Raw genomic sequence first — 23,298 nt, 5'->3', positions numbered from 1 at the left:
GGCCCACATGCACCAAGAGAACAAAGACTTTAGGGGTATAAGTACAGGACCCCTGACAACAGAAAATTAGATCATCCTGGAAATCAAGAAGGAACCTCTGCCAAGGAGAAAGCTGACTCTGAAGAAGGAAGATTGTCTTGCTGTTGCTCTGCTGGACTGACCTGCTGTTGCTTTGCTGCCAAGGAGAGGGGAAGGACTTTGCTGTGAGCTGTGTCCCCTGTCTTGAAGGGAATCTCCAAGGGCCTGAGAAGAGCTGGCTCCCTGTTTTGAAGTCCCAGGAACAAAAGGACTTCACCCCCAGCTTCCCTGAACTCTGCTGAGTGAGTTCTGTCCCTCCTAGAGTGCTTGATCCAGTTGTGGGGCCTCTGGAGGTTGGACCTGTGCTGGGAAGCTTGAGACTAAAGCTTGAGAGACTTTTGAAATTGAAAAGTGTCGCATCGCTCGCTTGCGGAGCGCATCCCCGACAGTGCGAGAAGTTTCCCGCCGCTACGGAGGTCGAGATCGTCGCAGCGCCTGACGCCGCTGCCAGAGACGTCGCATCCTCCGTTTGCGGGACGCACCAGACCGGTGCGGGAGAATCGAACATCGCTGCGAGTATCGTCGCAGAGCCTGTCGTCGCTGGGTGAGAACGCCGCACCGCTTGCTTGCGGACCGCATCACGTCGCTGCGAGTGTCGTCGCAGAATCATCGCATCGAGGAGCTGCGAGAGAAAGGATCACCGCTGGACCGCGCATCGTCGCCCCGGAGATCGTCGCAGCCCCTACGAGATCGTCGCATCGTGCCTTTGCGAGAACAGACTTCCTACGGAACCTACGCACCGGAATCCATACAAGTGGCCTTCCTCCCCATACAGACCGGATTCGTCGCAACACGCCCGCTGCTGCAGCGGGGCTGTCGCATCGCCTCCCCAGGGTCTCAGGAGCAACGCATCGCTTGTTTTCCACCGCACCAGCTTCTGCTTTTGGAACTTTGTTGCAACTAAAGGTACTGTGAGTAAACGTGACGCAACTGTGAACTTTTCACGCAACTGTGGTTTATTTTTACCGCAACTTGAAGAACTTTAACGCAACCTTAAGAACTCTTTGAAACCATATTCTTGAACCGTGTATGTTGGATTTTTATCGTTTTGGTCTTGTGTAGTTTTAGAATAAATACCTTTATTTTTCTAAACTGTTGTGGAATCAGTTTGTGGTGTTTTCACTGTATTACTGTGAGTGTTGGTACAAATACTTTACGCATTGCCTCTGATTAGCCTAGACTGCTCAGGCCAAGCTACCTAGAGGGCGAGCAGGGGTTATCTCAGAGAGTTATCTCCTTGTCCTGACTAGAAGCAAGGGTCCCTATTTGGACAGTGGTACCTACCCCTGCCAACTAGAGACCCCCAGATCTAACATTGGTGGTCAGGCGGTGGGATTTGAACTTGTATTTGTACTTGACCCACAGTAATTGGTGTACATCACTAGTGAGTGCAGACCACTACGCCACCGCATACTACTGGTTTTTGGTTTTGATTTTTCTATTTTTTGAGTAACTCTTCAACACATCATGTCTGTGCATGGGAAGGCACCCAGTAAAGAGGCAGAAGTAGAGATGGAGTTTGCCATTGGAGATTTGTATTCATACAAAGTTGAGCAACTTAGGAAATTCTGCCTTGAGTTTGAGTGCCCCATAAAAAGCGCCTACAGAAAGGAGGAGCTGCAGAAAATCTTGATGGCCCATTGGGAGGCACAAGAGGGAGAAGATGATGTGGATGTAGAAAATGGTTTTCAAATCAAAGATCTGCCAGTGGGCAGAGTAGGCTCAGGAGCTGGCAGCAACCACTCCGGTAGGGGCCTCACCCCAGAAGAGTTACAAGAAAATCAGAGAGTAAGAGAATATGAATTGGAAGTCATGAAAATGAGAATGCAAATGAAGCAATTTGAAATGGATAAAGAGAGAGAAAAGGCGGCGGAGGAGAGCAAAAGTGCCCGCGCCTTAGAAGAGAAGAAATTGCTTTTGGCTCATGAGTTGAGCATGAGAGAACTGGATCTTAAAGCCAAGGAGGTGGATGCCAGTTCTAATGGTGGCAGCGCGCAGCCAGTGCATGGGGGTAAAGTATATATTCCCAAGGACCTGGTACAGAATTACCATAGGGGTGAGGATATTTATGCCTGGTTCACTTCGTATGAAATTGCATTGAAGATGAATGGTGTGCCTGATCAGCATTGGGGGGCGGGCCTGTGGAAACATTTTGAGGCATCTGGGAGGAGTGCTCTAGAGCCCTTAGAATTAGCAGGTGCCATGACCTACCCCAATATGAAGGAGGCCTTATGTCTCAGGTATGGCCTTACCCCAGAGCAGTACAGACTGCAGTTTAGGAACTCCAAGAAGAAAGAGTCTGAGACTTGGATGGAGTGTGTGAATTTGTACTCGCGTGCACTGGAAGGTTGGATGAAGGGCAGTAAAGTAACTGATTTTAAGGGGTTGTTGCATTTAATCAGTTGGGAGCACTTGAGTAGTCTTTGTGTTCCAGAGCTGCGCCAGCATCTTTTAGACAGCAAGCTGACAGACCCCATTGAGCTTGCTAAGGAGGCGGACCGCTGGACCAGTACCAGGGTCCACAGAGGAATTGTGGGTACCACAGCCAAAGGTGGGCAGGGTCCCCAGCAGAAGAGTGGGGGGGACAAGGGTAACCAAAAGGAGTTCTCAGAAGGGCCCCAAAATAGTTCCCAGGGAAAGGAATCCCAAACCCCCAAACCTAAGCAGCCATGGCCCTCTAAGGGCAGGCGGGACAATAAAGACAACAGGGGCCCACCTACCTGCTATCACTGCAATGAGGTGGGCCACATAGCTCCAAAATGTCCCAAGAAGAAGCAAGCACCCACTGGTGCCCCCACCCCAGCGTTAGCTAGTGTAGCTTTGGGAGGGGATTTGGTTTCTAGTGATTGGGGGGAGTTAGCGGTTATGACCCTTGTCTCTCTAGGAGACCAAGAGATGGTCCAGGAAACCTTACTGCCCTCTAACACTAAGAAATATGGGCAGAAGGTGACCATCAATGGGAGGGAGGTTGAGGCTTTGAGAGACACAGGAGCCAGCGTGACATCCGTGAGGTGTCAGTGGGTGTCTGAAGAGCAAATCATCCCTGGTGTACTCCGCCCTGTAGTGGCAGCTGACAGTTCAGTGCGCCTCTGCAAGCTGGCGAAAGTTCCCTTTGCATGGGGAGGAGTCTCTGGTCTTTTGGAGGTAGTTGTCAGTGATGCCTTGCCTGTAGACTGTCTGTTAGGTAACGACCTGGAGAGTTCTCCATGGAAGGATGTAGAACACAGAACTCACTTGGAGATGTTGGGTCTGCCTGCGTGGATCTGTGTGACCACGCGTGCTATGGCAGCCAGTAAGGGTGATTCAGCAGAACTGGAGCCTGAAACAGTGGCCCAGAGACCTGCCAGGAGAGGAAGAGGCCGAGGGCGCGGGAAACCAGCCCCAGCCGTTCCCACGGTCCAGGAAGGAGCAGAACCTGAGGGGGATGCCCTGGAACCTACAGGGGAACAGGTAGCCGAACTGGGAGAATTGCCTGAGCTGACCCATTGGCAGCAAGAAGGTGGTCCCTCCAGGGAGGAATTCTGCCAGGCGCAGAAAGAATGCCCTTCCCTCGAGGGTCTGCGGCAACAGGCTGTAGACCAGGCAGCAGGTGGAGCAGCCAGAGATCACTTTATCTACTGGGAAGATGACTTGTTGTATAGTGAGCCCAAGTTTGCTGAGCCCGGTGCAGCCCGTGTGCTGGTGGTACCCGAGCGCTTCAGAAACTTCCTAATGGGTCTGGCTCATGACGTGCCTCTTGCAGGACATCTGGGGCAAGACAAGACCCTAAACCGGCTTGTCACCCACTTTCACTGGCCCCAGATGAGAAAGCACGTTGGTTCCTTTTGCAGATCTTGCCAAACCTGTCAAGCCAGTGGCAAGACTGGAATGAAGCTGAAGGCCCCCCTTCAGCCCTTCCCAGTGGTGAGCACCCCTTTCGAGCGGGTGGGCATAGACATCGTAGGGCCCCTGGATCCCAAGACAGCCTTAGGCAACAGGTTCATCCTGGTCTTGGTGGACCATGCCACTCGGTACCCGGAAGCAGTCCCTCTCCGGACAATCACAGCACCCGTGGTGGGCCGTGCATTGATGGGGATCTTTTCCCGTGTGGGGTTCCCCAGAGAGGTGGTCTCCGACCGGGGTACCAACTTCATCTCTAGGTATATGAAGTCTCTGTGGGAGGAGTGTGGGGTAACTTATAAGTTCACCACTCCTTACCACCCGCAAGGAAATGGGCTGGTTGAAAGGTTCAACCGGACCCTGAAAGGTATGATTATGGGCCTAGCGGAGCCCATGAGACGTAAGTGGGACGTCTTGTTACCATGCCTGTTGTTTGCCTACAGGGAGGTGCCTCAGAAGTCCTTAGGGTTCAGTCCCTTCGAACTCCTGTATGGCCACCCTGTTAGAGGACCTCTCTCACTGGTGAAGGAGGGTTGGGAAAAGTCCCGTGGGAAAACCCCCCAGGATGTGTTCAGCTATGTGCTGGCCATCCGCAACCAGACACAACGCTTCAGGAAGCTCGCTCAGGCGAACCTGGAAGCAAGCCAGGAAGAAATGAAGAGATGGTATGACCAGAATACCACTCTGGTCGAATTTCAACCTGGGCAGGAAGTGTGGGTGATGGCACCAGTGGAGCCTTGTGCGCTCCAAGACAAGTGGACTGGGCCATATGAGGTGGTGGAAAGGAAGAGCGAGGTAACCTACCTGGTTGACATGAAGACTCCCAGGCAGCCCCTGAGAGTCTTGCACGTGAACCGCCTCAAACCCCACTTTAAGAGGTCTGAAGTAACCATGCTCCTGGCTACAGATGCAGGAATGGAAGAGGATAGTGATCCTCTCCCTGACCTCCTGGCAGTTAAGGAGCAAGATGGGTCAGTGGATGGTGTGGTCCTCTCGCCCACCCTGACCCCAGAACAGCAGAGTGACTGTCGCCAAGTGTTGGGTCAGTTCTCCTCCCTGTTCTCCCTGACCCCAGGAGTCACCAACTGGTGCGTCCATGATGTGGACACTGGAGATAGTCTGCCTGTGAAACAGAAATTTTACAGGGTAGCTGACAAGGTCAGGGCCAGCATCAAGGAAGAGGTTTCCAAGATGTTGGCGCTAGGGGTGATTGAGCCCTCCAGCAGCCCCTGGGCTAGCCCAGTGGTCTTGGTCCCCAAGAAAGCTGCTACCCCCGGTGGCCCCACAGAACTCCGGTTTTGCGTGGACTACCGTGGGCTCAATGCGGTCACGAAGACTGACGCACACCCCATCCCCAGAGCTGATGAGCTCGTGGATCGGTTAGGAGCAGCCCGCTACCTCAGTACATTTGATTTGACTTCGGGGTACTGGCAGATTGCCTTAACTGATGGGGCCAAAGAGAGGTCTGCATTTTCAACACCAGAGGGGCACTTCCAGTTCCGTGTCATGCCCTTTGGGTTGAAGAATGCCCCTGCCACATTCCAGAGGCTGGTTAACCAGGTACTGACCGGGCTGGAGGAATTCAGCGCCGCATACCTGGATGACATTGCTGTGTTCAGCTCCACGTGGGAGGAACATCTGCAACACCTCTGCGAAGTGTTGAAGGCTCTGCAAAGGGCAGGCCTCACTATCAAGGCCAGCAAGTGCCAGATAGGGCAGGGATCTGTGGTGTATTTGGGACACCAGGTGGGGAGCGGCCAGGTGGCGCCCCTACAGGCCAAGATTGATACCATTCTGGCTTGGGAGCCCCCCAAGACCCAGACAGAGGTGAGAGCCTTTTTAGGACTCACCGGGTATTACAGGCGTTTTGTCAAGGGCTACGGCACCATTGTCGCCCCTTTGACAGAACTCACTTCCAAGAAGTTGCCCAAAAGAGTTGACTGGACTGACGCCTGCCAAACTGCTTTTGAAACCCTGAAAACTGCTATGTGCACAGCGCCGGTGCTCAAGGCACCTGACTTTTCTCGTGAGTTCATAGTTCAGACAGACGCTTCAGAGCATGGTGTGGGAGCAGTACTCTCACAGATCACTGAGGAGGGAGGAGACCAGCCGGTAGCCTTCATTAGCAGGAGACTACTCCCCAGGGAACAGAGGTGGAGTGCGATTGAGAGAGAAGCATTTGCTGTGGTCTGGGCTCTGAAAAAGTTGAGGCCCTACCTGTTTGGGACTCACTTCCGTGTTCAGACCGACCACAGGCCCCTCAGATGGTTAATGCATATGAGGGGTGAGAACCCAAAGCTGTTGAGGTGGTCCATCTCCCTACAGGGAATGGACTTTACGGTGGAACACCGCCCTGGTACGGAACACGCCAACGCTGATGGTCTGTCCAGGTTTTTCCGCCTTAGTGAAGAGAACTCCCAAGAGGGTGGGTAGTTCTCCCCATTTTCAGCTGGAGGGGACACGTGTTAGACCTGGCATCTTTGGCGTGGTTTCCCCTATCTTTTTGCCTCTACCTCCTGGATTTTTGATGCTGTGCTGGATTTCGTTTTTGCTGGTTTAGATGCTTTGGACACTCTGCCACTGCTGACCAGTGCCAGAGTGTAAGTGCTCCCTGTGTAAATTGTTATTCTGATTGAATATACATGTTTGGCATATTTGTATCACCATGAAGTCCCTAGTAAAGTGCACTGGGTGTGCCAGGGCTGGTGATGACAAATGCTACTAGTGGGCCTGCAGCACTGATTGTGCCACCTACATGAGTAGCTCTAAAATGGTGTCTCAGGCCTGCCACTGCAGTGCCTATGGGCAGTTTAGAACTGCCATGTCCTCCTGGTCAGTGTCCCCACTGACCAGGCCTAACCCTTCCCTTTTTGTGCACATCAGTCACCCCTATGGAAGGCCCAAGGTACCCCCCTGGGCAGGGTGCAGTGTATGTAAAAGGTAGAGCATGTACTGGTGCAGGTAACATGTTCTGGTAGTGAATTACAGCCATTTTCGTTTTTCACTATTGTAAGGCTATCTTGCTCCATAGATTAACATGGGGGATGCTGGCTACAGTGGTTAACAGCATTTCTTCCCATAGGAACAAGATGGGACATAAGTATCTAGTATCCCTGAACTCAGAATTTAATAACACATCTTTTAGGAAAGGTTGTTTTTAAATCCTGTGTTTGAGAACAGCACTTTTAGAAAGTTGCTGTTCTCTTGTCTGAACCTTCTGTGTGCCTGGGCCTGTTTGTGTATTGACTGTCTGGTTTGTGAGTGACAGGGGCTGGGGAACTCCCCGGCAGGATGGATGAGTCAGCACTAGGCTGAATGACTTGAGTGGTGGGAGGAGTTAGCACCTGGGCTGAATAGGGCTGTGCCTGCCTTCCACAATGCTGGCTCCACCCCCCTGCTGGGCGGCTGAGGACCCTGCCCCTCACTCTGAAAGGAAAGATGCAGCCACCAAAACAAAGTGCTCAGGATCCACCCAGAACTGGTTCAGACCGGGCACAGGGCCCACATGCACCAAGAGAACAAAGACTTTAGGGGTATAAGTACAGGACCCCTGACAACAGAAAATTAGATCATCCTGGAAATCAAGAAGGAACCTCTGCCAAGGAGAAAGCTGACTCTGAAGAAGGAAGATTGTCTTGCTGTTGCTCTGCTGGACTGACCTGCTGTTGCTTTGCTGCCAAGGAGAGGGGAAGGACTTTGCTGTGAGCTGTGTCCCCTGTCTTGAAGGGAATCTCCAAGGGCCTGAGAAGAGCTGGCTCCCTGTTTTGAAGTCCCAGGAACAAAAGGACTTCACCCCCAGCTTCCCTGAACTCTGCTGAGTGAGTTCTGTCCCTCCTAGAGTGCTTGATCCAGTTGTGGGGCCTCTGGAGGTTGGACCTGTGCTGGGAAGCTTGAGACTAAAGCTTGAGAGACTTTTGAAATTGAAAAGTGTCGCATCGCTCGCTTGCGGAGCGCATCCCCGACAGTGCGAGAAGTTTCCCGCCGCTACGGAGGTCGAGATCGTCGCAGCGCCTGACGCCGCTGCCAGAGACGTCGCATCCTCCGTTTGCGGGACGCACCAGACCGGTGCGGGAGAATCGAACATCGCTGCGAGTATCGTCGCAGAGCCTGTCGTCGCTGGGTGAGAACGCCGCACCGCTTGCTTGCGGACCGCATCACGTCGCTGCGAGTGTCGTCGCAGAATCATCGCATCGAGGAGCTGCGAGAGAAAGGATCACCGCTGGACCGCGCATCGTCGCCCCGGAGATCGTCGCAGCCCCTACGAGATCGTCGCATCGTGCCTTTGCGAGAACAGACTTCCTACGGAACCTACGCACCGGAATCCATACAAGTGGCCTTCCTCCCCATACAGACCGGATTCGTCGCAACACGCCCGCTGCTGCAGCGGGGCTGTCGCATCGCCTCCCCAGGGTCTCAGGAGCAACGCATCGCTTGTTTTCCACCGCACCAGCTTCTGCTTTTGGAACTTTGTTGCAACTAAAGGTACTGTGAGTAAACGTGACGCAACTGTGAACTTTTCACGCAACTGTGGTTTATTTTTACCGCAACTTGAAGAACTTTAACGCAACCTTAAGAACTCTTTGAAACCATATTCTTGAACCGTGTATGTTGGATTTTTATCGTTTTGGTCTTGTGTAGTTTTAGAATAAATACCTTTATTTTTCTAAACTGTTGTGGAATCAGTTTGTGGTGTTTTCACTGTATTACTGTGAGTGTTGGTACAAATACTTTACGCATTGCCTCTGATTAGCCTAGACTGCTCAGGCCAAGCTACCTAGAGGGCGAGCAGGGGTTATCTCAGAGAGTTATCTCCTTGTCCTGACTAGAAGCAAGGGTCCCTATTTGGACAGTGGTACCTACCCCTGCCAACTAGAGACCCCCAGATCTAACACCGTTCCTGTGGGGGATCAAACGGTGGTGGCGGAAACAGGTAAGCTATATATTCCTTACTTATTGAGATTGAAGACTGCATAGTGTGCTTTCTGCACGGGTGTATTACAATTACAAATCAACCAGGTAGTAGCCTCCTCGAAATGTACTTCGACTTAGCTGTGAAGTTTTTGGTGAGAAGAATCCCAATTAGTTCTTAGACGAACGTGATGGATGGGATGAACGAAAAGCGAAAGAAGGGTGTAAGTAAGTGGGACGCGAACTTGTATGATGGCTGGCAAAGAAGAACGATATGTGTTTGCTTGGACCCAGAGGTGGCTGGGAAGGAAAGAATATGGTATGGTGCATGGCTGGGTCAATGATGAAGCAAGGATGGGTGGAAGGACAGCAGCCTGGGTGGGTGAAACAGAAACTGTATGTGTGCGTATACTTTGACTGAATGGATGCCTGGAGCATGGTATTCTCTGACTCTTACATAGCACATGTGTATCTAGAGAGAGTAGATGGTCGCCAGGTGAAGTAAGTGTTACCTTGAAGAGCATGTACCACCGCACCCGCACGTCCGTCCCAGTGCAGGGAAGGCAAGGAAAAGAAATTGTAAATGTGTCCAATACTACCATGAATAGTAGCAGTACTTTGTATTGCGTTTGCATTCACAGCATATATCTGGTTATTACGGTGGACACTCCGTACCTCTCTTAATAACTTTAGTTTACTTGTAGTACGTCATTCATGTGTGGGTGTATCACTGTTCACTCAATATTAAGCAAAGCACCTAAAGTCATCTCATCTGTCATTAAATACGTCCCATGTGAAGTGATAGATAATCAAATTAGTTAGCTTCTTTAGTTTCCTTTTCTAGTACTCATTTGCACTGTAGGGTGAAAGGTAAATTAATTAAGCAGTAGCCCTTGTAACAGAGTATTCTCAGTGCCACCCGTAATAGAAAAGTAATAGCTTCACCACCTGCATGTACTGGACCGGTACAGTAACGCAAGTCTGTCTCCATCATCATGGTGTGCAACTTTTTTTCTCGGGTGCAACTTCACTGTGCTGTGTCCATGTCATTCTGCCGGCTTGCATAAGATAACGTACCCATTTCCCTAAACAAGAGAGAAGAAGAAGAATAAGACTGGTGTACTGTCATAGTCGACTGTAATGGAAGTCCATAGTGGTCGTAGAATTAGTTCATTAAACTACCACTACTGTTAGAGCAAGGATGCAGAAGTGGGAGGTTACATAGATACTGTCCTCAATAGTTATGTACTGTGCTTTCAATTTGCTACTTGTACTCTGTGACCCAACTTTCGGCTCAATCACTTTGTGTTATTAATAAGGAGCATTGGTTACAGACTATGTCTTTCTTTCTTCATATAGTTGCTCCTTCCAAATCAACAACAAGGAGGGAGCAGGCTAGATTGGCCCGGCAACGGAGGCTGGAGGCCACAGTCGCCGAGTATCGGCGGCTGGTGGCCCTGGAGGAGGAGGAGGACACGCAGTCGAGCGGGGCAACATCTTCGACTGTGACCACTGCATCCTCCTCCGTGACTAAGCCAGCGGGACCGAGCCGGGCTAAGAAAGCCGACCGCCACCGCCAAGCAACCGAAATACCAGCTGCCCCCCACAGGAGCTGCAAGGAACGCCAACGCCGCCTACGAGTCCGCATGTCCAACCTGGAGCAGGAGGTCCTGAGGTATAAGAACTTGGTTAAGGGCCTCCGCTCCGAGCTTGCCACCCTCCGCAAGGAGTATGATGCCCATGCCGCATCATGCACCAGCACCAGCACCCTCCAGTAGTGGAGTGTCCCTTGCCCTTTTTTTATAGACTTTTGGGGGGTGGGATTTGGGAGTTGGGATCGTTTTGGGACGTTTCAGAGACAATCGTTGGGGTTAGGGTGGGTGAGGGAGATTATTTTGTTAGGGCTAAATAAATATATTTTTCAACTTTATCTGACCATACCTGTTTTTTACTGCTTTTCAGTCTGGTGGGTGGGGGGCGGGGGTGTAACGGTAACTTTGTTTTCCTGAACAGTCGTAGGACTTTAGTAGTACAACCGTCAATCTCTTGTCTACTCCGAAATAATACTCCATTATACTACCTCCCACCAGACGCTTATCTTACCTGTAATTTGTGTTAGAAATTAGGGCTAGGCCCAGGGCTGGCTCCAGGTGAAATGGGGATTAACGTTGTCAATCCTGGGCGGGTGACATTTCCTCATTGCGGTGGTACTAGTGGTGTGACACAGTGGCAGTTGCATGCCTATGGAAAAAAAGAAAACGAAACCTTGTTTGTCCTCCTTACTGTAGCATTACAACGGTTACGGTACGATCGAGAAAATAGCAGGTGACAGTACACTAGAACAGTGCCATAATGTAGCCTAACAAATGGTAAAGTATTTGCTTGCAAGTATAACTAGTACTTGCGTTGAATTTATTTGACATTGGCTACTACTACTAGAAGATATAGTACTGAAGCTGAGTAAGTCTAGAAGATATCCTCGTATTCCTTCACCAGCCTGTTGCTGCTATCACCTTATCCTCCCCAGCAAGTGTGTGGAATTATTGATGTCATTTTAGTCAGACATCAAGCAAAACAACACAGCCCGGGGGAAGAGGGTTAGGGTTTGTAAAATGGATGGGAATGGGGGTTTCTTTTTGGGTAGGTTTTGTTGAGAGAAGAAAAAAAAAGCAGAGCATGGACAAACAATAATTGAAGATACAGAGTTTACAGACAATCTTTGGTTACAAACTAAAGGTAAGCACATGCAGTCACACTCATAGAATAAAAGACAACAATGGATACTGTATCTGTATTGCGTATGTTGTTGGAGTTGTCCTGTTGAAATTGGTAAGTAAGTTGCATGCAGCAAACAATTCCTCTTATTGGCGGCACTCCTCCATTCCAGCTGACGCTTCGTCCATCAATGTGGTGGTGACCACTGACAGAAGAGACACCCTGTCCACTGCCTGCCTGGCGGATGTTGACTGAAACCCGGCCTGTAATTATTGAACGGAAAACAGGAAGTGCTATTACAATACCACTGATAAATAAATAAAAGGTATGTACGCTGTGTGGTTCAAAAAGTGACACTTTGATTTCCCTAATAGACAGTACAATATTTTTGAAATTGCGTGCTCTGTCTGAGTCACCTTTTTAAGGATCAATAAGTATGGCCAAAATATTATAGCGGATCTTTCCCCTCAAGGTGGGTGTACTACTGTGTTTTAGAACAAAATTTGACCTTCCCAGCAATGCTCCCACCAAGACCCTTACTAAAGCCAGTCGCAAAAATGTAGAAGAACCCAATCATATCTCCAAAAACGATGCCTAGCAGAAAAATGGTTACAAAACGTACTTTGAAAGTAACAGTAGGCCCAAATACAGACCGTGGATTGTATTCAAACCACTTGCCTGCAAGCAAAAGTATCCATAGCCAGCATCGCTCCAACAGTGCTCTACAACAACAGAACCGCGTTGCAATAGAACCCCCCTAAACACATGCAATCCTGCTGCTAGGGCTAACCCTAACGAACCCTAACTTACAAAAAGTGCCAAAACTGGTGTTTCCTTATGGATTTTGTCCAACAAACTTCTAGCCGGTATTAGACCTTCCCAGGAATGCCCCAGGCAAGACCCGCCAACCCACCCGCAAAAAAACACCCGACACAACACCCCCAAACAGCGAAAAAGCTAAATCTCATACTTACAATGTCTCTCGGCCTTCGGTCCAAACGCGGCGCTGTGCAGCTAGGTCGTCATCATCATCAATCATCATAACTCCTGTTTTCCACCACGGATTTCCTGAAAAGCAAATGCAATCAAGATTAGACTGTCGCAGCAGTGCTTCGACAGAGACCCCGGCCGCAACCCACCCACGAACAGCAGGAAGCCCCCCAAAACGCTACATTGAGCAAGATGTCTGAAGAAATGGCAAAAAAAAGGCTTTTCCTTAAGGATTTTGTCCAAAACACTTCTATCCGGCATTAGACCTTCCCAGGAATGCCCCAGCCAAGACCCGCCAACCCACCCGCAAAAAAACACGCGACAACACCCCCAAACAGCGAAAAAGCTAAATCTCATACTTACAATATCTCTCGGCCTTCGGTCCAAAGTAACGCGCTGTGCAGCTAGGTCATCATCAATCATCATAACTCCTGTTTTCCACCACGGATTTCCTGAAAAGCAAATGCAATCAAGATTAGACTGTCGCAGCAGTGCTTCGACAGAGACCCCGGCCGCAACCCACCCACGAACAGCAGGAAGCCCCCCAAAACGCTACATTGAGCAAGATGTCTGAAGAAATGGCAAAAAAAAGGCTGTTCCTTATGGATTTTGTCCAAAACACTTGTATCCGGTATTAGACCTTCCCAGGAATGCCCCAGGCAAGACCCGCCAACCCACCCGCAAAAAAACACCCGACACAACACCCCCAAACAGCGAAAAAGCTAAATCTCATACTTACAATGTCTCTCGGCCTTCGGTCCAAACGCGGCGCTGTGCAGCTAGGTCGTCATCATCATCAATCATCATAACTCCTGTTTTCCACCACGGATTTCCTGAAAAGCAAATGCAATCAAGATTAGACTGTCGCAGCAGTGCTTCGACAGAGACCCCGGCCGCAACCCACCCACGAACAGCAGGAAGCCCCCCAAAACGCTACATTGAGCAAGATGTCTGAAGAAATGGCAAAAAAAAGGCTGTTCCTTATGGATTTTGTCCAAAACACTTCTATCCGGTATTAGACCTTCCCAGGAATGCCCCAGGCAAGACCCGCCGGCGCCAACCCACCCGCAAAAAAACACCCGACAACACCCCCAAACAGCGAAAAAGCTAAATCTCATACTTACAATATCTCTCGGCCTTCGTTCCAAATGCGGCGCTGTTCAGCTAGGTCATCATCATCAATCATCATAACTCCTGTTTTCCACCACGGATTTCCTGAAAAGCAAATGCAATCAAGATTAGACTGTCGCAGCAGTGCTTCGACAGACACCAAAAATTACACACAAACCCCCGGAACCCCGCCAAAGAGCACCTCAAAGGCAAGCAAGTCAGCAAAAACGGCAAGAAATTTCCACCTCATATTTGGTCCAAAACACTTTTGTCCATTATTAGAGCTTCACAGCAATGGGCCCAAAACCGTCAACTCACCCGCAAAGAAGTACAACACCCCCACAAGTGCTGAGTCTTTCTTCATTGTGCGTAATCCAGCACTCTGCTTGGAGGGAAATCGCAGTCTGGAGGAGGAGGATAGAGGAGCATGTTCTTCAGAACTTGTGAACCTGAGGAATGTAGACTGCGGCACCTTCAAATCAATAAGCAAACAAGTGAAGACAGTTCTGATGATGGTCTTGTTTTTGGGATTAGGTGATTAAAGTTTGAATTAAATTAACTGTGCAAAACAAAGAAAGAGAGACACAAAGCACACAGGAATAAAAGTGAATAAGGACGAAAAAGAAAGTTCTTGATTGATTGTCTCATTTTCAGGGCTCGGTGTCAGGGAATAAGAACAAGATTTCGTCATCATACTCTGCGAATTCAGGCTGGATGAGGTCAGTGGCACCGAACAGAGAAAAAATCCCCTCATCTACGTTGCTGTCCTCCTCGTCTTCATGCGGCGTGCTTTCTTGTACTTTGTAATCTGGTGGTATGAGGTGCTGATTCATCTTGATCATTGTCAGCCGCTCCACATTTTTGGGCGAGAGGCGGCTCCGTTTGGGAGTTACAATGCCACCAGCAGCACTGAAAACACGTTCAGAAGACACACTTGCGAGTGGGCAAGACAAATAGTTTATAGCCAGGTTGAAGAGCTGTGGCCACAATTGTTTTTTGCCATGCCAATACTGCAATGGCTCATCATTAAGGAAGACCTCTGTTGAGTCATTCAGATAGTCCTGCACCATCGACTCAAGGTCATCAACTGTTCCTCCACTTTGCTTACTTTTTGCTGTGCCTGTGACATTTTTTCGAGAACCATACCCCATCAAACTTAGCCAATCCTCCTCCCCAGCCACTGTTAGTGTTGTCATTGTGTGTGGTGCAGATGATCCAGTTGCCGGTGTCTTTAACGGCTGAGAGGTCACTTGTGCCCCAGCCACAGGTGCAGAAGTGGATTCTTGTGACTGCGGATGGCCTGCTGATGCTGATGCTGATGTACTGGCTTCTCCTTCAATAACCTGCCGTTCTTTTTCAAACCTCTTGGCTGACCAGGCTAACCAATGTTTGTACTTTTGAACATCTGCATCAGCGAAAGGAAAGAATGCGTTGTCTGCCAGCGCCTTTTTGTAGCGTGGATCCAGAATAGTAGCACAAATGTAATGCTGATCTGAGTTGATGTTTTGAAGACGTTCATCACCACGTAGGCGATGTAATAATTTCTCAGACAAAATGAAATGGTTTTTTTTTTTTTCATCTTTTGCAAACTCAGAAGAAACCGCCATCAGTTGGTGCTCCAGTATGCACAACAATGGGATAGCTTTTCCCAAATTACAGTCCTCCTGGCTGACTGCACGCGTGAAGAACTCAAAAGGACGAAGCATGTCTGTCAGGCTTTTAACTATGTCCCATTGCGCCTTACTCATCCGCAGGTCCTCCTTCTGAGATGTAGCCTCTGTCAAGAAATAGTGATCGAGTACCGTATACTGCTCATGCAGACGCTCAAGCATGTAGAAGGTTGAGTTCCAACGTGTTGCCACCTCCTGGATGAGTGCTTTCACTGGCATTCCACGTTGAAGTAGCAGTCTCCGCAGATGCTTCCGGGCCTTAAAAGAATGGCTGAAATGGTTGCACATTTTGCGGCAGGTGGCCATTACCTCGAACGCTGGACTCTCTTTATCACTCAAGAATTTTTGAACTACCAGGTTGATACAGTGCGCCAAACACGGCACTCTAACATGGTCACCAAGGAACATGGCCTTAACTACATTGGCGCCATTATCCGTGGAAACATAACCAATCTTGCGTTTTAGGGGGGATAGCATTGTCAAGACCTTTTTGTCAAACTCTTCCAAAAGGTTTTCTGCTGTGTGACTTTTCTCCAAGCCAAACATGGCTAGTGTTGCATGTTTCCGAGCAGCTTTGAAAACTTGGTCCGGGTCAACACCTGTGTTTAGCTTTGCTATAACACCTGAAAAAGAGACCCAGTGTGCAGTGATGCACATGTAATCATCGCCTGGGCCACTGGTCCACATGTCTGTTGTCAGATGTATTGTGTGAACAGCACTCTTCTGCAAAGCTGCCCCAATCGCCTGCAGCACATCTTCATGTAGTGCTGGAACCGCAACTCTGGCAAAATAGAACCGGCTCGGAACCTTCCATTTAGGGCAGAGCGTTGCAACTAATTCAAGAAAACCTACCGCTTCTACAAAAGAAAAAGGTAGAAGGTCCACAGCTAGCATTTTAGCCAGCTTAGTGTTATACAGACGCGTCAGTGGGTGGTTGCGTTCATATGGCACGTCTGAAGTAAGCATTGTTCTAATGTTGGCCTGGACCAAGCATTTACGGGCTGATAATGACTTCGTTGACCCAATTTTGCTCGCTGGTGAACTTTTGTGCGTTGGTGTCTCACTCGCTCCAACACTCTTAGTGTGCCTCACATTGGGTGTGCTGCTGACAGGGGTACTGGGTGTAAGGGAAGTGTTTGACACGTCTTCTTCCTGCTTGTCAACATCAGATGAAACATCAACGTTTCCTTGATTTTGGCCTTTCTTGATCGCAGCTAGGTGCGCAAACCATTTGACAGCGTGCTTTCTCTCAAGATGACCACTCTGGCCGCCGGTACCATAGTTGGTACCTGACTTACCACGACTAACTGCAAGCTTACAAAGGGTACAAATGGCAAACTTTGGATTTTTGGGACAAACAGTAAAGAAGTCCCAAACTGGGGACTTGAAGTGTCTGTGGGACCTGGAGGAGGCGGCGATACTGGTGGTGGTGGTCATGAAGCTAATGCCAGATGAAGTGGAGGATCTGGATTGCCCAACTTTTGTACGTTTTCCACTTTCACCGCCACTAATTAAGGTCGAGGTTGACGCAGGTCTCTTCTTGCCAGAAAGAAATATGGAAGCGGGACGAGTTGGTGTACTACTTAACTCCAATGATTGTGGTGTTTCCACTGCCTCCTCATCGACAACATCATCATCATCATCATCACGCGCAGCAGCTCTTCGGGCTAGGGTCAAAATGTCTGTTTGCTGCATGCCCGCTGGGGCTGCAGTGACCTTTATGATGACTGGGTCGTCGTTGGCAGAGTCTTCATCAGCAGCAGTATCCGCCACTTCTTGTTGAGCCTCATCACACTCCATAAGTCTGAGACTTTGGACGAGCTTCCTTTTACGCTTAAGTACCTTTGTTGGATCATGGTGTGCCTCACTCTCAGACGGCTGTGGTGCTGGTTCCCAAGTTTGATCCGTATCATCAGAAGGAGGTGTGCTTGAAGAGGATGTAGACACCACCCTTGATCTCTTCCTTGCTAGGGTTGTGGAAGACAATGAAGGATCAGCAGGAGGAGTGGCTTCCTCAAATGATACCTCGCCTTGATTGTCGATTTCCTGATGTGCCCCTACTTCGGGAGGAACAACTATTGTGGGCACTTGTGACCCTCCATGCACCTCTGCTTGCGCATCTCCTTGCGCTGCCTCTCCTTCCACATGTACTTGGGCTTGTACTTGCACATGTGATTGTTGTTGCGGCTGTGGTTGTTCAACACTCGTCAGATGAGCTACAACAACCTGTGTTGATTGAGGGACATTGCTGCTGCTTTCTTGCGATGAGCCAACATCACTGGTCGATGGTGATTGAAGAACTATACTGGCTGCCTCTGCAGCACTCAAGGGCTTGGACTTAAGTTGGCGTGGTGGTGGTGGTGGCACTGAGCCCAATGGAGTGGGGGGGGTGCTGCCAGCTTGGTCCCCAGCAGATCCCGCTGCTGCTGCTGCAGGCCTACTTTTTTTTTTACTCCCAAAAAAAGGGGCGGGCGGCACACCAGTCTCCTTGGTAACTTGCTTCTTCTGCTCCTTACTGGCACCTTTCTTGCTAGAGGAGCTACGGGTTACTTTTTTTGGGGTCATCCTCTTCAGAGCAGGTCAGCAGGCAGCAGTTGCACGAGTTGCAGAGGGTTCTGTGTCCAGACGTGACGTCGCGTGACGTTATGCTGCACACACCGCTGCAGGACTTCTTCCTGGCACTGGTGGTTCTCTTGAGTCTTCTTGTGCACCTAAAAGCAATGGAAGACAGAGGAACATCAGTTCAGTTATACACCCCAAAAATTCGACAAAACACAGAAAAATGAGCACAATCCCATGCCATCCTTGATGTTTACATTGAAGACACCCCACAGAAAGACTACGGACATGCAAGTATGCAACACTCACTACCCCTGGGCATAATGGATGAAAAGTAGGCAAAATAAGTGCAGGCCTCAGACACTGCCTCTCCTCAAAATGGCCCCTTACACCCCAGGCACATGTTGCCTGTACCAGCCAGCACTCAAGATGGCCACCACCACCACCCACATGGCCAGTCCACATCAACAGTACACCCCCAAAAAACAGAAAAACAGCCAGAAATCACCACAATCCAACGCCATCCATGATGTTTACATTAAAGAGAGTGAGACCACACCACAGGCACACTCAGTCCATGCACCACCCACCACCCCTGGGCAAAAGGCCACACCAGCAGCCCCCCAAAAACGACAAAAAACAATAAAATAAGCCCAATCCCAGCCCATCCATGGCCTCAATTATGTTTAAATTCAAGAAGACACCCCACAGAAAGACTAGGCCCATGCAACACTCACCACCCCTGGGCAAAGGGCCCCACCAGCAGGCCCAAAAAAACGACAAAAAACAATAAAATCAGCACAATCCCAGCCCATCCATGGCCTCAATGGTGTTTAAATTCAAGAAGACACCCCTCAGAAACACTAGGCCCATGCAACACTCACTACCCCTGGGCATAATGGATGAAAAGTAGGCAAAATAAGTGCAGGCCTCAGACACTGCCTCTCCTCAAAATGGCCCCTTACACCCCAAGCACATGTTGCCTGTAGCAGCCAGCACTCAAGATGGCCACCACCACCACCCACATGGCCAGTCCACATCAACAGTACACCCCCAAAGAACAGAAAAACAGCCAGAAATCACCACAATCCAACGCCATCCATGATGTTTACATTAAAGAGAGTGAGACCACACCACAGGCACACTCAGTCCATGCACCACCCACCACCCCTGGGCAAAAGGCCACACCAGCAGCCCCCCAAAAACGACAAAAAACAATAAAATAAGCACAATCCCAGCCCATCCATGGCCTCAATTATGTTTAAATTCAAGAAGACACCCCACAGAAAGACTAGGCCCATGCAACACTCACCACCCCTGGGCAAAGGGCCCCACCAGCAGGCCCAAAAAAATGACAAAAAACAATAAAATCAGCACAATCCCAGCCCATCCATGGCCTCAATGGTGTTTAAATTCAAGAAGACACCCCTCAGAAACACTAGGCCCATGCAACACTCACTACCCCTGGGCATAATGGATGAAAAGTAGGCAAAATAAGTGCAGGCCTCAGACACTGCCTCTCCTCAAAATGGCCCCTTACACCCCAGGCACATGTTGCCTGTACCAGCCAGCACTCAAGATGGCCACCACCACCACCCACATGACCAGTCCACATCAACAGTACACCCCCAAAAAACAGAAAAACAGCCAGAAATCACCACAATCCAATGCCATCCATGATGTTTACATTAAAGAGAGTGAGACCACACCACAGGCACACTCAGTCCATGCACCACCACCCCTGGGCAAAAGGCCACACCAGCAGCCCCCCAAAAACGACAAAAAACAATAAAATAAGCACAATCCCAGCCCATCCATGGCCTCTATTATGTTTAAATTCAAGAAGACACCCCACAGAAAGACTAGGCCCATGCAACACTCACCACCCCTGGGCAAAGGGCCCCACCAGCAGGCCCAAAAAAACGACAAAAAACAATAAAATCAGCACAATCCCAGCCCATCCATGGCCTCAATGGTGTTTAAATTCAAGAAGACACCCCTCAAAAACACACTAGGCCCATGCAACACTCACTACCCCTGGGCATAATGGATGAAAAGTAGGCAAAATAAGTGCAGGCCTCAGACACTGCCTCTCCTCAAAATGGCCCCTTACACCCCAAGCACATGTTGCCTTTAGCAGCCAGCACTCAAGATGGCCACCACCACCACCCACATGGCCAGTCCACATCAACAGTACACCCCCAAAAAACAGAAAAACAGCCAGAAATCACCACAATCCAATGCCATCCATGATGTTTACATTAAAGAGAGTGAGACCACACCACAGGCACACTCAGTCCATGCACCACCCACCACCCCTGGGCAAAAGGCCACACCAGCAGCCCCCCAAAAACGACAAAAAACAATAAAATAAGCACAATCCCAGCCCATCCATGGCCTCAATTATGTTTACATTTAAGAAGACACCCCACAGAAAGACTAGGCCCATGCAACACTCACCACCCCTGGGCAAAGGGCCCCACCAGCAGTCCCAAAAAAAAGACAAAAATCAGCACAATCCCAGCCCATCCATGGCCTAAATGGTGTTTAAATTCAACAAAACAGTTGTATCATGCACCCCTAACCAACCTTGGTCCTACTGGATACTGTGGCTACCCACAATATAATTTATTTAATGTTCTGAAAAAGTTCCAAAATTTTACTTGCAGCAACTGTAATGCCCCAAACAAACTTACTTGTGAAAGTTGATTTCTAATCCAAAAGTGATCCAAAGACAGTCAAAAAGGCCTCAAATCCAAATATCCAGCAGCACCCACAAAAAGTAATCCTTCCAGCTCCAGATCCAAATGAAAGTGACCAGGAGATGGACAAAGCACTGGGAGGAGCCTGCTGGACAGGAACAGGAAGTTGGAGACTGTGGGGCACTTCCTTCCCCCCCCCCCCCAAAATGGACTCCTTGCAAAAAAAAAAGGCCATGCAAATGTCAACCTGAGGAGTGATTCTGATAAAAATCATAATTTTCTGAAGGTTTATCCTGTTTGCTGGTGATTTTCTTGTGCGAAATTGCAAAATCTCTATTTCGCAAGTGCGAGATTGTTCCTTTCCGCCGCAACTACGTGTTCGCAATTGCGAACTCTCACGAGGTGTGCTGTGCAAGGTGGCAAGCCGCGAGTACGTATTCGCGGGCGACAAACTCCCGCGGGAACACGCAGCAAGATCTAAAATGGCGCGTCACTCGCAAAGAAAAACAACTCGGCAAACGCTAAAATGACGGAAAGTGAACGCCGTGCACCACGCCGCGCGCCGCAACCAAGCAAAAAATCCGCCGCGAGCGGATTCACGGATTTTCGACAAATTCGCGAGCGTTCGCGGATTGCGGATTTGCCGAAAATCCGAAAAATCCGCGAGCGGAGCGGATTTTACGCCCATGCTTACCCACAGGCACTGCGGTGGCCGGCCTGAGTCACCATTTAAGGGCTACTTATGTGGGTGGCACAATCAGTGCTGCAGGCCCACTAGTAGCATTTGAATTACCAGCCCTGGCACACTCACTGCACTTTACTAGGGACTTCTTGGTAATACAAATATGCCAATCATGGATACCCAATCACAATAACAATTTACTTAGGGAGCACTTGCACTTTGACACTGATTAGCAGTGGCAAAGTGCCCAAAGCATCTAAACCAGCAAAAACAAAATCCAGCACAGAGTCAAAAATACAGGAGGTAGAGGTAAAAAGACAGGGGAAACCATGCCAACGATGCCAGGTCTAAAACGTGTCCCCTCCAGCTGAAAGTGGGGAGAACTGCCCACCCTCTTGGGAGTTCTCTTCACTAAGGCGGAAAAACCTGCACAGACCATCTGCGTTGGCGTGTTCTCTACCAGGGCTGTATTCCACCGTAAAGTTCATTCCCTGTAGGGAGCTGGACCACCTTAACCGTTTTGGGTTCTCACCCCTCATTTGCATCAACCATCTGAGGGGCCTGTGGTCTGTCTGAACCCGGAAGTGAGTCCCAAACAAGTAGGGCCTCAGCTTCTTCAGAGCCCAGACCACAGAAAAAGTTTCCCTTTCAATTGCACTCCACTTCTGTTCCCTGGGAAGTAGCCTCCTACTAATGAAAGCTACAGGTTAGTCCAAGCCCTCGTCGTTGATTTGTGAGATTACTGCTCCCACACCATGCTCTGAAGCATCTGTCTGCACTATGAACTCATTGGAGAAGTCAGTTGCCTTGAGCACAGGCGCTGTGCACATGGCAGTCTTCAGGGCATCAAAAGCAGTTTGACAGGCATCGGTCCAATTCACTCTCCAGGGCTGCCTCCTTAAAGTCAGATCTGTCAAGGGGGCAACAATGGTGCCATATCCCTTGACAAACCTTCGGTAATACCCAATGAGACCTAAAAAGGCTCTCACCTCTGTCTGGGACTTGGCGGGCTCCCAAGCCAGAATGGTATCAATATTTGCCTGTAGGGGCGCCACTTGGCCAGTCCATCCTGGTGTCCCAAGTACACCACAGATCCTTGCCCTATCTGGCACTTACTGGCCTTGATGGTGAGGCCTGCCCTTTGCAGAGCCCTCAACACTTCACAGAGGTGTTGCAAGTGTTCTTCCCATGTGAAGCTGAACACAGCAATGTTATCCAGGTATGCGGAGCTGAATTCCTCCAGCCCGGTCAGTACCTGGTTGACCAGTCTCTGGAATGTGGCAGGGGCCTTCTTCAACCCAAAGGGCATGACACGGAACTGGAAGTGCCCCTCTGGCGTTAAGAACGCAGACCTCTCTTTGGCCCCCTCAGTTAAGGCAATCTGCCAGTACCCAGATGTTAAGTCAAACGTCCTGAGGTACTGAGCAGCACCCAACCGATCCACGAGCTCATCAGCTCTGGGGATGGGGTGTGTGTCAGTCTTGGTGACCGCATTGAGCCCACGGTAGTCCACACAAAACCGGAGTTCTGGAGTGGCACAGGGCGAAGCAGCTTTTGGCACTAAGACCACTGGGCTAGCCCAGGGGCTGCTGGAGGGCTCAATTACCCCTAGCGCCAACATCTTGGAAACCTCTTCCTTGACGCTGGCCCTGACCTTGTCAGCTACCCTGTAAAATTTCTGTTTCACAGGTTGACTATCTCCTGTGTCCACATCATGGATGCACCAATTGGTGACACCTGGGGTCAGGGAGAAAAGGGTGGCACACTGACCCAACACCTGGCGACAGTCCCTCTGCTGTTCTGGGGTCAGGGTTGTCGAGAGGACCACACCATCCACTGATCCGTCTTGCTCCTTGGCTGCCAGGTCAGGAAGAGGGTCTCTTTCTTCTTCCATTCCAGCATCTGTAGCCAAGAGCATTGTCACATCAGACCAGGGGTTTGTGGCGGTTCACATGTAAGACTCTCAGGGGTTGCCTGGGAGTCTGCAAGTTAACCAGGTAGGTTA

Source organism: Lissotriton helveticus, chromosome 6 (assembly GCF_964261635.1).
Source record: "Lissotriton helveticus chromosome 6, aLisHel1.1, whole genome shotgun sequence".
Taxonomy (NCBI): Eukaryota; Metazoa; Chordata; class Amphibia; order Caudata; family Salamandridae; genus Lissotriton; species Lissotriton helveticus.
Note: the sequence above shows the minus strand (reverse complement) of the source record.